General features: G+C 35.8%; 2 protein-coding genes across 13 annotated transcripts in view; one reads left to right on the forward strand and one right to left on the reverse strand.

Moving 5' to 3' along the window:
* The window catches only part of Fancl (FA complementation group L), a 96910-nt gene that overhangs the window by 62536 nt on the left and 15815 nt on the right, over positions 1-18559 (forward strand). For 2 of the 3 annotated variants that reach the window (XR_015453098.1, XR_015453100.1), the window contains one exon: positions 1424-3413. The exons of the other annotated variant lie outside the window; for it this stretch is intronic. The gene's annotated coding sequence lies outside the window, so the exon portion shown is untranslated. The remainder of the gene's footprint in view (positions 1-1423; positions 3414-18559) is intronic. 3 annotated transcript variants of the gene reach the window in all.
* The window catches only part of Vrk2 (VRK serine/threonine kinase 2), a 150768-nt gene that overhangs the window by 44251 nt on the left and 87958 nt on the right, over positions 1-18559 (reverse strand). The window lies entirely within an intron of this gene.

Here is an 18559-nt window from a genome sequence, read left to right on the forward strand (position 1 = left end):
TAATCTATTCTGCTAGAGTACAGGCTCTCAACCTGGGTTGAGTTTGCTCCACATAAGCCAGTTAACAATTTCTGGAAACATTTTTGGATTGTTACATCTGGCAGGAGGCACTACTGGCATCTAGTGGATAAGTGCTGCTGAATACCTTCCAGCACAGAGGACAGCCACCCCACAAGAAATACTAAACCAGCCCAAAATGCCAACAGTGCTGTTATAAAGAAACCCTTCATTAAAGCAGTTACTAACCTTGAATACACATTAGAATTAACTAGGGAGTTATGGAAAATATCAGTGCCACTTCTTCTGTGGCCATGAGTAATGGCTATCTGACTTCCCCTCTTGCCCTAAAAGCCCATGAAATAAATAGAAAAAGAGTAAGATGAAGTGAAGCAACCTATGAGGCATCTGCAAATGAGTCCCCATACTCAGGAAAGGGAGGCAACAAGAATGTAAGTTAAGGTCAGCCTGGGCTACACAAGAAGACCTTGTCAAGAAACAAACCAAGGAAAACAAAATTAACAAAGCTACCATAATTTATAAGGAGAGGAAGACAACCCAGACTTTATAAAGTCCACAGTTTAAGGTTATATTTAACTTTAAACCAGGCAAAAAAGTCTAAACAGAAGTCATGACATGATTAAACTGAACCACCAACAAATTAATTGCTAGAAAACTCCTGAAAGAAATACAGTAAAACCTGGAGTCTAACGAACATAGCCTTCACAATATTCAGCGCACAATAATACTTTAATACAAACAGAATATATAAAAATGTGAACCATAATCAGGACAAAAAGAATAGAACTTAGAGAAGTCCTAGATAGAATTACCAAGCAACAACTAGACAATGTCTGCATAGATGTGTTCAAGGACTTAAAAGTTCAACATAATTAGTGAACAGGATTCACAGCAGAAAGATGAAAAGCATAATGTACTTCTGGAAATGAAAAATACAACATAGATGATGAAAAATTAACTAGGAAGTTTTAATAGCTTATTTTGACAATTAGAGATCAGATAAAAAAATCCCAACTGCAAGATAAACAAGTAATTTTAAAAATAAAGAATGCCTCAATTGCAAGTGGAAAAGGTAAAGTATCTTAACATACGTACTTGGTTCTCATAAGAAGTAGGAGGGTTAAGTATGGCATGAAACAATGAAGTTATAGCCAAAAACTTCTAATTTGATGACAACCAAATAGGTAAGTACAATAAACACAAAGACAAAGTTTTAATCTAGAAAACCAGATTAAAAGCAAATCCTCAAAGCAACCAGAAAGATACTGTGTTAGCTTTCTGTCACTGTGACAAGAGTATCTGAAAATAAACTTAAAAGGTGAAAAGGTTTATTTTGGCTCACAGTTTCAGATTTCAGACCATGATCAATTCACCCTGTTGCCTTTGGCTTAATATATCATTGCAGGTGTGCATGGCAAAGGAAGCTGCTTACCTCATGATGACCAGAAAGTAAGAGAGAAGGGGATGAAGCCTAAGATGTCCTCAAGGAAATGTCTCTAGTGACTTAACCTCTTACTAGGCCTCACCTCTTAAAGGTTCTGGTAGCACCATGGGATCAAACCTTTAAGCCTTTTGGAGGACATTCAAGATCTAAAGTATAGCATTCCATGCCTGGCCCATTGGCTTTTGTCCCTCTCAGAGTAAAATGCATTTAGCCCATCTCCAAAGAGTCAACAAAGTCTTAACAATTTGAACACTGCACAAAAGTCCAATTCCAAAGTCTCTGAAACTCAAGTCAAATGCAGCTGTGAGCCCCTATAAAAATCAAAAAGAAAGTTATATACTTCAAAAGTATCATGGCAGCTGGGTGAGTGGGACAGTCCTATAATCCTAGCATTCAGGAGGCTGAGGCAGGAGGGTTGCAGTGAGTCCCAGGCCAGCCTGGACTACAAAGTTAGACTCTCCCCCCAAAAATAAAACAAAAAATATGGTACTGGATAAATACATTCTAAAAAGTTGGAATAGGAAAATAAGCACATACTGGACCAAAGCAAGACAAATCATGGTGAAAGCCTCTATGACACTGTAATTCAGATTCTGCATGCCCGAAAAACCAGCATCACCTGGACAATAGGATCTGTTGTCAGTGTAAGGTATACCAGTTCTGCTTGAAGCAAGGATACAGTGGGTACTGAGTACCTTACCAGCTGAAATAAACCCCAAGATGATACCCAAGACAGTCCTGGGTGGGCACAGTGCCCTGGAGCTTTGTCCTCAAAGGAAAAATCATTGAATGGAATTTATATTTATACTCACACTTTTGAGCTGATTATGGGTAGGGTCTTGTGATTCCTAAAATACTCTCAAGATATCTTCTGTCCCAATGCGAAGTACTTGGCATCTTTTCAACAGCACTAATCTCTTTACCAACTGCACACTACTTGAGAAGACTTATATTTTTTAACTTAGTTTTTTGACTTTTTTGAGATAGGGTCTCATGTAGCCCAGGCTGACCTCCTCAAACTCATAGCTGTCCTCCTATTTCAGCTGGAGCGCTGAGATAACAGGCATGCACCATCCTGTCTGGCTGGAACACCTTTAAATGTGTTCCTTTTTGTGGCCAAACAACAAGTTTTCTTAATTGTTCTCCTGTGCTTCTGAATTCCTGATTGTTATAGTAAATTTGGCTAAAAGCATCAAGGATTACCCAGGCTTCTGCCTGAATGCTGCTCTGCCTTAAAGTTCCCTCCAGCAGATAAACTACTCTGTCACCTTTAAATGTGGCCTCCCACAAAGTCTCAGGGTATGGAGACACAGCATTTAAATTCTTTGCAACAGGATAACAAGGATGGCCTGTAGTCCAGTGCCCCACAGAGTTCTTATTTCCATCTGAAACTTAATTAGCACAGCCTTTGCTGTCCACTTTTCTAGTAGCTTTCTGGTCTTCTAAACCCTCACATAGCTGCCCAGTAAGCTTGGAGTATAGCATTATAGGCTTTCTCTGGCCCACTCCAAACTTTTACAAAGGTGTCCTGCAAATAAATTCCAAAGGCTTCCTTTCCTCATCATTTCAGGTAGTTTCAACAACATCACTACTAAGGATCAATTTTCTCTGTTACCTTTCCATCAGTGTGACAGAATACCGGAGAATCAACTTAAAAGGAGGAAAGGTTAAAGGCTTGCCCAAGTAACCTAGCTTAATCCCCACTTAATACCTCCCACTAATGCCACCAGCTGGATACCAAACCTTCAACAAATGAGCCTCTGAGAGACATTCAAGATGTAAACTATGACAGCATATGGGATCAATGATAATGACTGCTAACTTTCTATCAGGAAAAACAACACTGCCAGGAAAATGGAAACAATACTTTTGAAGTTGTGAAAGAAAATATTCCTGTACCCAACAATGACTTCAAAATGAAAGCATGGGTATCTAGTTCCAGACAGACAGAGTAAGTGCACTCTCTCCTATTCCTCCTGCTAATTTCAATGAGAACTTTGAAAGTTGTAGAGAAGGAAGACTGGCCATGAACCACATGATCATACAGGTTATACAGAAAAAGCATTTGACAATATCCAATACCTGTTAAGAATAAAAATTATCACTGTGCTGAAAATGAAGGTGAGCCTCTTTAATTTAATAAAGAAGGCCTCCAAAAATGCCCTACAGCTAACAAACTAAACAGTAAGGAGCCCCAAACCAGAAACAACCCAAATGTTCTTCCAAAGATAACTTTATACTTTGGAATACGACTCAGTAATTAAAAAAAAAAAGAACTGATACATGCAAAACTTGGATCAATCTCAAGGGCATTATGGTGAATAAAAAAAAGCCAGTCTCAACAAATTATATAATACATAGTAGATTTTATTTGCTTTTATTTATAAATTAATTTTTTTCACTCTTCCATTATATTGTGGAGTTTTTGAGACAAGATCTCACTATTCCAGGCTGGCCTTGAACTCACTGTGTATCCCCGGCTGGCCTCCAACTCTCAGGGATCCTCCTGCCTCTGCCTCCCTAGTAATAGGGTTATAGGTGTACACCACCATTCCTGGCTGCCATCTTAAATTCTTTTATTATTCATTAATTGTATTGGTACATTTTAAGTATACAATATGCTGACATTCATTATTGGGAATTTGTACCTTTACATAATATATCTTGGTTCTTATTTTTTTCCCTATCCCCCTGCCTTCCCTTCAACCCCTCCACCCCTCCCTATTTACAAAGACTTGTTTCCATTTTTTCCTTTTCCCTTCTTTCCTTTCCCTTACCCCCCCTACTTTCCCTTCCCCTTTAAACATTTTCTTCCTATTTCACATTATTTATTATGCATTAACAAATGCTGTGGGGGAAAATAAGCCCTTCTCCACTGTTGGTGGGAGTGTAGACTGGTGCAACCACTGTGGAAATTAGTGTGGAGATATCTCAAAGAACTAGGATTAAAGGTCCCATTTGACCCAGCTATTCCCCTGCTGGATACTTCCCAAAAGAATTAAAAGAATCATACCACAGTGATATATGTGCACCCATGTACATAGCAGCACGGTTTGTAATATCTAAAACTTGGAAACAGCCCATTTGCTCATCAACTGGAGACTGGATAAAGAAAAAAAAATTTTTTTTTTATAAAATCGAAGACTACCCAGCCATAAAGAATGAGAAACTAGAGACATTTATAGCTAAATGGATGCACATTGAGGCCATACTCTTTAAGAGAAATAAATAGGACACACGTGTAAACACCGAATAGTTTCTCTGGTCTGAGAAACTGAAAGTGTAAATATAAATTAAATTTTAACAAAAAAATTGTACATAATTATGGGCATTATGTGTGTACACCGTGTAACACTTAAATCGACTTAAATATTTCTCACTTCTTTATGGTGAAAATATTCAAGATCCTTTCTTTTAGCTTTTAAAATACATTGTACTAGGCTGGGGATTTAGCTCAGTGGCACCGTGCCTGCCTTGCAAGCACAAGGTCCTGAGTTTGATCCCTGGTACCACAAATAAATAAAATACATTGTACATTATCATTGTCTATAGATATCATACTACACATGCACACCAGAACTTCTTATTTCTAACTGTAACTCAGTACCCCAAATCAATCACTTCCCATTCCTTCCAACTCCACACTTTCCCAGCTTCTGGTAGCCACCATTCTACTCTTAATTCCTGTGAGATCAACTTTAGATTCCACATATTAGAGAGATCATGCACTACTTGCCTTTCGGTCCCTGGATCATTTCATTTAAGATGATGATCTCCAATTCCATCCATGTTATTGCAAATAACAGGACTTTATTCTTCTTATGGTTGAATATTATTTCACCCTGTACATGTTCCAGTTTTCTGGTTATTTCCATTTCTTGGCTATTATGAATAGTGCTATGAATGTGTGTAGGTATCTCTTCGACATACTCATGTCCTTCAGTTATATAACCAGCAGTGGAATTACTGAATCAGATGCTATTTCTGTTTTTATTTTTTTTGAGGAATCTCCATACTGTTTTCCATAAAAACCGTACTAATTTACATTCCTGCTAACAGTGTGCAAGGGTTCCCTATCTTTGTTAGTACTTGTTATCTTTTGTTGTTTTGATAATAACCATTTTTAACTGGAGTGAGATGATATCTCACTTTGGTTTTGATTTTCATTTCCCAGATGGTTAGTGGCGTCAACTATCTTTTCATATATCTGTTAGTCATTTGTATGTCTTCTTTTAAGAAATTATCTAGATAGGTCTATTGCCCACTTTTAGACAGGTCTTTTTTTTTTTGTACAATTGAGGTTTTGGAGCTCTTTAAATATTGTAAGTATTAAGGCATTATCAAATGTATAGTTCACAATACTCTCATTCTATAGTTTCTCTCTGCTTTGCTGTGCACAATTTTTAGTTTGATGTAATCTTATTTTTGCTTTATTTTACTTTTGAGGTTTTTTCCAAACACTCATCTACCCCAATGTCCTGAAGCATTTCCCCTATCTTTTCTTCTAGTATTTTCATAATTCCAGGTCCCAGATTGAAGTCTTTAATCTATCTTGAGTTGATCTTTGTAACTGGTGAAGGACAGGGTTATGGTTCCATTTTCCTGTATGTGAACATTCAACTTTCCCAACATCCTTCATAAACAAAACTGTCCTTTCTCCAATGAGTATTTTTAATATCTTCATCAAAAATTTCTTGTCTGTAGATGTGTGGGTTTATTCTAGGCTCTCCACTTTGTTCCACTGATCTATTTATCGTCAATGTCATGCTATTTTGATTATTATAACTCTATAATATATTTTGAAGTTAGGTAGTGTAAAGCCTCCTGCTTTGTCCTTTTTGCTCAAAATGATTTTGGCTATTCTGATTTTTTTTGTGAGTCCATACAAATTTTTGTGGGGTTTTTTCTAGCTGTGTAAAGAATGTCATTGGTATGTTCATAGGGATTGCACTGAATATGTAAACTTCTTTAAGTACTATGGGCACTTTAACAATATTTATTATTCCATTCTGTGATTGTGCATGTCTTTCCATTGTTTGTATTCTGTTCAGTTGTTTCATTAGTGTTTTATAGTTTTTTGGGGTGTTTTTGGTACCGGGGATTGAACTCAGGACCTTGCACTCACGAGGCAGGTGGCAGAACCACTGAGCTAAATCCCCGGTCCCAGTATTTCATTTCACCTCTTTGGTTAAATTTATTTCTATATATTTTATTTTTTGTAGCTATTGTAAATGGGATTGCTTTCTTGATTTCTATTTCAGAGAACTGGCTACTAGCCTATGGGAATGTTAATGATTTCTGTATGTTGATTTTGTATCATGTAACTTTGTTGAATTCATTTATTATATTTAATAGCTTTTTGGTGTTTGATGTTTTCTACATATAAGACCATGTGATCTGAAACAGCAACAACTAGACTTCTTTTCCAATTTGGGCACCCTTTATTTCTTTTTCTTACTTACTTGCTCTCACTAGGACTTCCAGTACTATGTTGAAGAAAAGTGAAGGTTTATATTACATGCTCATGACACAATTACAGAGATGGAGAAGAGACAGTGCTTTTCAGTTTAGAATTGGAAAAAGGTCATCATTACAAAGCAGCAAGAGAGATTTCTTTGTTGTCATGGAACAGTTCTGAAAGGTGATAATGGTAGTTGCTTTAAACAATACAGTAAAATTTCTTAGGAATATACATATGAGTAAATGTAAAACAAATTGGTGATATCTGAATAAAGTCTGTATTTGACAGTAAAAAAACCAATGTCAATTTCATAGTTTTGAAAATTATACTATGGTTATGTGAAAAGTTTTCATTGGGAGAATCTGGATTAAGAGTACATAGGAGCTCTCTGCATTATCTTTGCAATTTGACTCTATAATTACTTCCAAATAAAATATTTTTATTTCTCTGGTACTTTTATGTATCAAATTAAAGAATTTCTTTAAAATTCAGAAATGAAATATAGATCCAGCTCTTCTTACCCAATAAAAAATAAAGGTGAAATACAGACATTTTCAGATGGACAAAAGGAGAGTATTAGGAATATCTTTATGCTGAAGGGAAATGATAGCAAATATAAACTCAGATATATTGAAGTTATAAACTGTAGTAATTATAAATATTTGTTTGTTTTGGTACCAGCGATCGAACTTGGGTCCTTGCCCTTGTGGGGCAGGCAGCAGAACCACTGAGCTAAATCCCTGGCCCCAACTATAAATATTTGAGTAAGACTTTTCTTCATCATTTCTTAATTTCTTTTTAAATTTCTTTGCAAGAAAACTGACTCTTTATAGCAATAATAGTAAGGAATTATGAAATTTATTACAGTTGTAAAAGCAAACTGTGTAACCATAGAACAAAGGATGGGCAAGTAAATGGCAGTATATTTTTATAAAGGTCTTACATTATTTATGGAGCAGTATATTCAATCAAGGTAGATTATGTAAGATAAGTTAACGTTATACCCTATGTCTTAGTTACTTTTCTAATTGCTGAGACAGACTACCTTACACCCAAAGTTAAAGGAGGACAGGTTTATTTTGCCTCACAGTTTATAGAGATTTCAGTCCATAATCAGGGTAGCATAGTAAAGGGGCATCACAGAAAAGAAACACTCCATGGCAAAGCAGGCAAGAGGCAGCAAAGCTGCAAGCAGCAGCAACCATTAACAGCAGCCCTCTTTCTGTCCCTTATATTCTATCTATTCTTTCTGTCCCTTATATTTTATGCAAAATTAAGGCAGGTAGCACTAACACCCAGGGTGGGGCACCCTTAATCCTTGCATTGTACCATGAATCAATCCCAGCATCACATCCTTGATTCCAGCACCACACACCCTGGTGTTCACCACCTCTGAAAAGCCCCATCTATGACCACATGAGGCTTTGGGTGGGGGGCAAGAGATAATAAGCCATAACACCCTATAATTTTTACAGGATAGAATACAGGTAGTCTGAATGAAGTGTCACCTTTAGTATAAAACAGAGGTCAAATTTTGAAAGCTACATGAGTAAATATTGTAAAATATGACAATAATGTTTATAATAGTATCATTTTGGATGCTATTTTAATTAGTATATGTTTGCTTGCTTCTTTTTACTTTTTAAAATTGAGTACCAGAAAAATTAAAGTTATGTACATGGTTCACATTATATCTCTATTACACTGAGTTGCTCTTGAGCAAATTTTTTCTGTAGAAGGCCAGATAATAAATATTTTAGATTTTAGGAAGCATACAGTCTTTCTTGCCCTTACTCAGCTCTACCAGCATGCCAAAAAAAAGCAATCACAGACAATGAGTAAGTATGGCTACAATAAAAATTAGGCAGTTAGCTGAATTTGATAAATAGGCCATAGTTTCCTGATGCCCCATCTAGAGAGACCACTTAAACAAACAAAAAAACAAAGTATGGTTTAAAAAGATAAGAAAGAGGAGAAATATTCTTAAATTTGTTAAAAACAAAGTGGAGGAGACTCCAAAGTGGCCAAAAATGATGCATTAAGAAGGCAAGTAGCGGGCCAGGGATTTAGCTCAGTGGTTCTGCCGCCTGCCTCGCAAACACAAGGTCCTGAGTTCAATCCTCAGTAACAAAACTAAAAAATAAAATAAAATTTAAAAAATTCATTATCTTTGGGCCAGGGATTTAGCTCAGTGGTGCTGCTGCCTGCCTCGCAAGTGCAAGGTCCTGAATTCAATCCCCGGTACCAAAAAAAAAAAAAAAAAGGCAAGTAGCAAAAATATAAATTAAGGGCCGGGGATTTAACTCAGTGGTTTCGCCGCCTGCTGCGCAAGCTCAAGGACCCGAGTTTGATCCCCTGTACCAAAAAAAAAAAGAATATAAATTAAACTCAACCATATCAATAATTACATTAAGTAGAAATGAAGCAAATACTAGTATCTGGCAGATTTTATTTTAAAAAAGCAAGACTCGACTACATGTTATGTACAAAAGCACACAAACAAGGACACATGTGGGCCAAACATGTGAGAACAGAAAAGACTACACCATTTAAATACTAATCACAAGAAGGCTAGAATTCTTAAAAAATCACAGGAAGAATTTAAGACAAAGTATTAACATATATGAGGAAAGATGTTCTATAATGACAAAGGCGACAGTTCACCCTAAAGATACAACATTCCTTAGTCTGTATGTGCCTAATAAGAAGTCATCAAAAACTATAGTCAAACCTTATAGAACTAAAGGAGAAATGGATAAATTCACGCTTAAAATTGAAGATGTTTACGTTCCTTTTTCAATAAGTGAGAAAGCAAAAGGTCAAAAAAATCTGAATAACACTATCAAATAATTCAATATTCTTTAAAAGTACACAAGTATAAAAGAATGAAAGTATACTTATAAGTACACATATACAAGTATAGAAGGAACTCTTTAAAAGTATACAAAGAACATTCACCAAGCTACACCTTTTGCTGGATAACAAGTTTCAATGAATTTTAAAAGACTAATAATATAGTATATGTTCTGATGGCAATAAAATTAAATTAAATTAGAAATCAAAAACAATACCCAGAAAAAGCTCAAAAGCATCTAGGAATTAACATACCTCTAAACAATCCATGTGCTAAAATATTCTACTTGTTTATCTTATTAATTTTTTTTAAATTTTATATTCTGGGTATTAATACTAGTATATGGAAGTATAATTTTTTTATATTGATTTTGTGTCCTGAAACCATCCTAAATCCACTTATTAGTCTTAGTATTTTTAATTGAATAACACATAAACCAAATAATAATGAAAACACAATATAGCAAAATACATGCAATACAGTTCCACATATATACACTTCCATATACCTTAATATCTTAGAAAAAATGCTTCAAATCAATGATTTTAGCATTAATTTTATGAATCTTGACAAAACAAACTGAACCAAAAGCAGAAGAAAATGAGAAGCAATTAATGAAACAAAAAAACGGATCAACAAGAGATCAAAACAGAAGCAAAAGCAAAAACAGAAGTCAGTCTTTGAAAAGATCCTTGAAAATATTAAGTTCTTAGACTATAGAAATATAAAGAAACCAAAAGTTGACAATTATTAAGAATAAATGAAGATTATCATTACAGATGCTGGAGATATTAAAAGGATGACTAGAAAATATTGTTGACTTAATGACAATAAATTCAACAGATCAACAAATTACTTGTATAAAACAAATTATCAAGCTGACACAAGAAGAAAATGAAATTCTAATGATCACCATGTCTGTTGAAGAAAGTAAAATTATAATTAAGAATTGTCCTGTAGGGGCCGGGAATTTAGCTCAGTGGTTTCACTGCCTGCTACACGAGTGCAAGGACCCGAGTTTGATCGCCGGTACCAAGAAAAAAGAATTGTCCTGCTAAAAAACTCAACTCACAATGTTTCCATGCTAAATTCAGTCCAACATTTAAGAAAGCCTAATCTTAGAAAAATATTTTCTGGAAACAAAGCAACTTCAACTCACTTCATAATCCTAGAAACAAATCATGCATGGACATTATGAGTAAAAATTAAACATCACTGTTTTTTCATCAACGTAGATATAAAAATCTGTAGGAATTAAGTTGAAGTAAAGCAAACTGAATTCAGTAGGAGAACACATCCTAAGTAGATTTGTCCCAGAAATAATATTTTTACTATTCAAAAAAATCAATATAATTCATCATAATAGTAAAGGAAAAAAAATCATATGATCACCTTGATAGACCTCAAAAAAGAATTTCAAACTGATTCATAATTTATACTTATTTTTCAACATGTTTAACTATAAATGTGATGAAATTTCCTCAGTCTAATAAAGTATGTAAATGTCCTACAGGAAAAACTCACAGCTAGCAGTGACTATTTTCCTCCTAAGATCGGGAATGAGGCAAGGTTGTGCACTTTCTTAACTTCTATTGAGTGTAATACCAGAGGTGCTAGCAGATGCAATAAGATGAAAAAAAATAACACCACCACAAATTAAAGGCATATATGTTGGAGAAAAAGAAATGAAATTGATCAACTATGTAAATTATTGTAAGGATCTATAGAAGTATTAGAACTAAAAAATGAATTTAGAATGGTCCCAGACGAAAGATCAATATGAAAAAATTCTACTTCTACCACCACTCCCAGCACAGAGGAGGAGGCTTCGGGGCCACTGTACCACTGCTCTCAGCGCAGAGGAAGAGGCTTCTGGGCCGCCATAGCAGTGCTTCAAGCTCAGAGGAGGAGGCTTCCAGGTCACCATAGCACTGCTCCCAGCACAGAGGAAGACACTTCCAGGCCACCATACCACCACTCCCAGCACACAGGAGGTGAGCTAAGCAGGTGCAGCAGTACCCCCACTCCCCTACATCACCACCCCCCACCCCCTTCGAAATGAGAAGGCACATAAAAAAGCCTGAAAACCAGACTTCCAGATCACCTACAGCAACCCCAAAGGGAAACGAGAAGGAACATCCTGATATTCAACCACCTGAACTCCCTCAAATGGCAACAAAAGAGGACCTGGAAAAAATGACAGAAATAATTTCTCAGATAACAGCAGAGATTATGCCCATAGTGCAAGAGATGATTAATAAGTCTAGAGAGGACACAGATAAAAAAAAATAGAGGAGCTGAGGAACATGATGGAATCTCAACATAGGAAACAAATGGAATCCATAAAACATGCAAACAGATTTCCAGGAGATTAAAAACTCCATTGAAAGTTTGTGAAGCACAGTGAGCAAATGTGAGGACAGAATTTCAGATATAGAAGAAAAGATTGCAATTAGTGACCAGGAAAAGAAAAATTGCTTCAAAATTGTAAGGGACCACGAGAAATCAATCCAGCAGCTGCTAGACCATGCAAAAAAGAATAACATAAGACTGATCAGAGTCAATGAAGAAACAGGAGAGAGTGCAGATGCATAAAAAAAACTTCACAGAAGTGATGGCAGAAAACTTCGCAAGCAGGGGAAAAGAAGTTGACATATAGATAAGTGAGGCATATAGGACTCCAACTAGCCTTGATCAAAAAAATATACACATAGGCATATAATTAAGATTCCAGAAACCCAACAGAAGAACAAAATTCTACAAGCAGAGAAAAGAAACAAATCACATACAAAGGAAAGCCCATCAAAATCACAGCAGACTTCTCAACACAAACCCTCAAGGCAAGAAGAGCTCAGAGTGATGTATTCCAAGCCCTAAGGGAAAATAGCCTCCAACCCAGATTGATGTACCCTGTAAAACTATGTTTCAAAATTGATGGAGAAATAAGATACTTTCATGACAAAGAGCACTTTAGGAACTTCATGAATACCAAACCAGCACTCAAAAATATTTTACAAAATAGCAAGGTCCTGAGTTCGATCCGTGGTACCAAAAAAAAAAATTTTTAGAAAATATCCTAGGAAAAGGCAATGAGGATTACAACCCCAGGAAGCCCAGCAGAATGAATCCATCAGGCATAACAAGAAATTAAAACGCAAACGGGGAGAATCCAACAACAATAAAAAAGTCATGACAATGATAAGTCAATACGTATCAGTTATAACCATCAATGTTAATGGTCTCAATTCACCGATCAAAAGAAACAGATTGGCAGAATGGTTCAAGAAGCAAGATCCAACAATATGCTGCATATAAAAAACACACTTAAGTAAAAAAGAAACTCACAGGCTGAAAGTGAAAAGGTGGAAAACAATACTCCATGTGACAGGAACCCCAAAAAAGCAGGAGTAGCTATCCTCTTTGCAGATCAAGTGGATTTCAAGCCAACAATGATTAAGAGAGACAAAGAAGGACAATACATCCTTGTAAAGGGAACAATACAACAGGAAGAGATGACAATCATAAACATACATGCACCAAACACTAGTGTGCCCAACCATATAAAACAAATACTAACCGACATGAAAAATCATATAAGCATTGATATAATAGTAGTGGGGGACCTCAATATGCCACTGTCACAAATAGATAATCAACTAGAAAAAGAATAAGCAACAAAATACTAGAACTCAATGAAACTCTTGAATAAATGAACTTAATAGATGTTTACAGAGAGTTCCACCCCACAAAATCAGAATACACATTCTTTTCAGCTGCACATGGGTCGTTCTCCAAAACAGACCACATACTTGCTCACAGAACATATTTAAGTAAGTGCAAAGGAACTGAAGTTATCCCCTGTATATTAGCAGACCATCATGCGATGAAATGGGAGATCAATAGCAAAACAAACTGCAAGAATTTCATAAACACATGGAAATAGAACACACTTCGGAATAACCAATGGGTCACATAGGAAATTAAAGAAATCAGACAGTTCCTTCAATTAAATGACAATGACAATACAACATATTGGAATCTATGGGACACAATGAAAAAAGTCTCAAGAGGGAAATTCATAGCAGTGTGTACTCATATGAAGAAAACAGATCGAGCCTAATTAAACAACCTGATGCTGAACCTCAGCTCTAGAAAAAGAAAACCAGGACAAACCCAAAGCTCATACAAGGGAGGAAATTATAAAGATCAAAGCAGAAATCAATGCAAAGGAGATTAAGAGAACGATACCAAAAAATCAATGAAGCCAAGAGTTGGTTCTTTGAAAGAATAAACAAAATTGACAAACCTTTAGCCAACCTTATCAGAAAAAGGAAAGAAAAGGCCCAAATCCTGCAATTTGGAATGAAAAGGATGAAATTACAATGGACCCAGCAGAAATCCAGAAGGTCAACAATACCTACTTTGAGAACCTATACGCCAATAAGATGGAAATCACAGAAGAAACAGACAGATTCCTAGAGAAGTATGAATTATCAAAGTTGAACGAAGAAGACTTAGAAATTCTAAACAACCCAATATCAATCAATGAAATTGAAAACATAGTTAAAAACTTACCAACGAAGAAAAGCTGGGGTCCTGATGGCTTCACTGCTTAATTCTACAAGACATTTAGAGAGGAACTACTGCCACTACTGTTTAAACTCTTCAGTGAAATTGAAAGGGAAGCCATACTCCCAAATTCATTCCTGGAAGCAAACATCACCTTGATCCCCAAAGCAGAAAAAGACCCAACCGAAAAAGACAACTATAGGCCAATCTCTCTAATGAACATAAATGCAAAAATCCTTAATAAGATACTGGCAAATAGAATGCAGAAGATCATCAAGAAGATCATAAACCCTGACCAAGTGGGATTCATCCCAGGGATGCAGGGACAGTTCAACATATGCAAATCAATCAGCATAATACACTATATCAATAGAGCCAAGGACAAAAACCATATGATCATCTCAATAGATGCAGACAAAGCATGTGACAAAATTCAACACACTTTTATGATAAAATCCCTCCAACAACTGGAATAGACGGTGTCTACTTCAATCTGATAAAAGCCATCTATGAAAAACCAACAGCCAATATAGTACTAAATGGTCAAAAACTGAAATCCTTCACGTTAAAATGAGGAACAAGACAAGGATGTCCACTATCACCACACCTGTTCAATATAGTTTTGGAAATATTAGCCATAGCAATTAGACAAGATAAAGAAACAAAATAAATAAAGATAGGAAATGAAGTTAAATTGTCATTATTTGCAGATGACATGATACTCTATATAGAAAACCCCAAGAACTCCACCAAAAGGCTTCTATACTTAATAACCAAATTCAGTAAAGTAGCTCGATACAAGGTCAACACACAAAAATCACTAGCTTTCCTCTAGACGAACACCACACTCACTGAGACAGAAATAGGCCAATCAATTCCTTTCACAACAGCATCCAAATAACTGAAATAGCCAAGAATCAACCTAACAAAAGAAATCAAAGACCTCTTCTCTAAAAACTATAGCACATTGAAAAGAGAGATCGAACATGATATCAGAAAATGGAAAGACATCCACTGCTCCTGGGTAGGAAGGATCAACATAGTGAACATGGCCATACTTCCAAAACTGCTATATAGATTCAATGCAATCCCAACTGAAATCCCAGAAGCGTACTTCATGGACCTTGAGAAAACAATCCAAAAATTCATTTGGAACAAGAAGAGACTTAGAATAGCAAAAGCAATTCTAGGTAACAGAGACATGGCAGAGGGTATTACAACCCCCAACTTGAAATTATACTACAAAGCTACTGTGATAAAAACAGCATGGTACTGGCAAAGAAATAGACCTGAGGACCAGTGGAACAGATACAGAAACAACTCCAGATACACTCAACCACCTCATTTTTGACAAAAGTGCCAAACACCCTCAGTGAAGGAAAAATAGCCTCTTTAATAAATGGTGCTGGATGGGCCGGGGATTTAGCTCAGTGGTTCCAGCGCCTGCCTCGAAAGTGCAAGGACCTAAGTTTGATCCCTGGTACCAAAAAAAAAAAAAATTATAATAATAAAAAAAATAAATAAATGGTGCTGGAAAAACTGGGTTTCAACTTGCCAAAGATTAAAATTAGACCTATATCTTTCACCATGCACTAAACTAAAATTGAAATGGATTAAACATCTAAATATTAAAACAGAAACACTAAACCGGCTGGAAGAGAGGTTAGGCAGAACTCTTGAAGACATTGGTTTAGAAAAAGATTTTATGAACAAAACCTCAGTTGCCTGTGAACTACCACAAACAATCAACAAGTGTGATCTCTTCTTATTAAAAAGCTTCAGCACAGCAAGAGAAACCATCAATAAAGTGTAGTGACAACCGATAATGTGGGAAAAAATTTTCACCTGCTGTTCCTCAGACAAAGGTCTACTATCTCAAATCTATTTAAAACTTAAAACAATCAGACCTCCAAAATTTAAAGACACAATCCATAAATGGGCATCTGAAATGAACAGACATTTCTTGGACAAAGAATTAGAAATAGCAAATAAACATATGAAAAAATGTTCAACCATCACTGGTCATTCGAGAGATGAAAATGAAAACAACACTGAGATTCCACCTCACCCCAGAAAGAATGGCTGCCATCATAAAATCAACCAATAACAAATGCTTGTGGGACTCTGGGGAAAGAGGAACCCTTCTCCACTGCTGGTGGGAGTGCAGACTGTGCAACCACTGTGGAAATCAGTATGGAGATACCTCAAAGAACTAGGACTGGAAGTCCCATTTGACCCAGCTATTCCCCTGGTGGGTATCTTCCCCAAAGAATTAAAGAATCATACCACAGTGATATATATGTACCCATGTTCACAGCAGCACAGTTTGTGATAGCTAAAACTTGGAAACAGCCCAAATGTCCATTAACTGCAGAATGGATGAAGAAAATGTGTTTTTTTTAATAAAATGGAGTACTACAGCCATAAAAAACCAAGAAATTAGAGACATTTATAGCTAAATGGATACACATTGAGGTGAAACTCTTAAGTGAAATAAATAGCACACACGTGTAAATACTGAATAGTTTCTCTAGTGTGAGAAACTGGAAGTGTAAATAAGGACTAAAAGCTATAAGAGATAATGTGAAATAGGAAGAAAAGAGGCAAAGGGGAGGGGGAAGTGGGAGGGGCAGGGGAAAGGAAAGAAGGGAACGGAATTAATATGAGAAAATGAAAGAATGGAAACAAAGTCTTTGTAAATAGGGAGGGATGGAGGGGTTGAAGGGAGGGGAGGTGAATGGGGAAAAAATAAGAACCAAGAGAGGTGCAAATTTCCAATGATGAATGTCATTATATTGCATACCTAAATGTACCAATAAAATCAAGTTTTTAAAAAAATTCTATTTCCATATACCAGCAATAAATAACTGTAGTGTAAAAAAATTTTTAAATTTTTAGCAATAGATCAAACAGTAGAATATCTAAAGATCATTTTAATGGAAGATGTGTAAGTCCCATGTATACTGAAAACTACAAAACTTGGCTGCAAGGAATTAAAGACCTATATAAATGGAAAGAAGTACTAGGTTCATGCACTAGGGGTCTCAAAGATGCTGGCATTCCGTGTTCCCTAAATTGGCTTTTACACTTAATATTTTTCACTCAAAATTCCACTGTGCTTTTTTTGTGGAAAATGACAACTGACTTTTCAATTTTATGCAGGTATATCAGTCAGCTTTCCTGTTGATTGGACCAAACATCCAACACACACAACCTAAAGGAATAAATGGTTTATTTGACTCAGAAGTTTTAGTCCATGCTCAGCTATCTCCAAGGCAGAAACCTCCTAGTAAGCAGAGCAGGGGAACAGAGCCAGAGAGGAAGGGGCCATGCCTCCATGACCTACTTACACACACCCATAAAAAAGTTTTACTAATCCCCTAAGCAGCTCCCAAACCAATGAAATTGACAAACTTAGCCATCACAGAGAGGATCAGACCAAAAATGCCCAATGCTTTCTTGAAGGAAAAAATATGAAAGGGCTTGCACATATAATTTCAAAACTGGCTGTAAAGCTACAGTAATAGATGCAGTGTAGTACTGGTATAGGAGACAAATAGAAGAAAACAGAGTTCAGAAGTAGGCCTATTCTTATACACTTAGCTGACTTTTGAAAAATCTTTCCAAAGAAATTGAGTTGGAAAGAAAAATATTTTCAACAAATGATGGTGTAATAAGACAACTGTGTAGTTCTACAAAAATGAATGAATCTCAACCCTGACCTCACACCATGCCCAAGAACTGATTTGAGATAGGTTTTAGACTCAAAATGACAGCTAAAACTATGAACCCTTGAAAAGGATATTTAATAATAACTTTATGATCTTAAAAAAGGCAAAAGTTTGTTAGGTTTACTTATAGAGAAAAAAAACAAAGAAAAACGATATCCTGAATTTACAAGTAAAAATTACAAATGATATAAAAAGCTTCTTTTCAGCAAAGTGATGACATCACATTAAGTAAATGAACAGGCACATCACACACTAGAAGGACATCCACAGTACAGATATCTGACAGGAATCTTAAATGTAGGACTTATATATGACTACTATAGCTTAATAATGAAAAGACAAACATCCATAGAAAAATGAGTCAGAATATTTGGAAAGACACTTCACAAGAGAAGAATGACTAGTAAACACATTAAAAAGTGCTCAAAATTATTCATCAGGTAAGTAACTATAGCCACAATAAGGTATTAATATACATATTA

Source organism: Heterocephalus glaber, unplaced genomic scaffold (genome assembly GCF_053883595.1).
Source record: "Heterocephalus glaber isolate CG9 unplaced genomic scaffold, H.glaber_assembly_v1.0 deba00001457, whole genome shotgun sequence".
Classification (NCBI taxonomy): Eukaryota; Metazoa; Chordata; class Mammalia; order Rodentia; family Bathyergidae; genus Heterocephalus; species Heterocephalus glaber.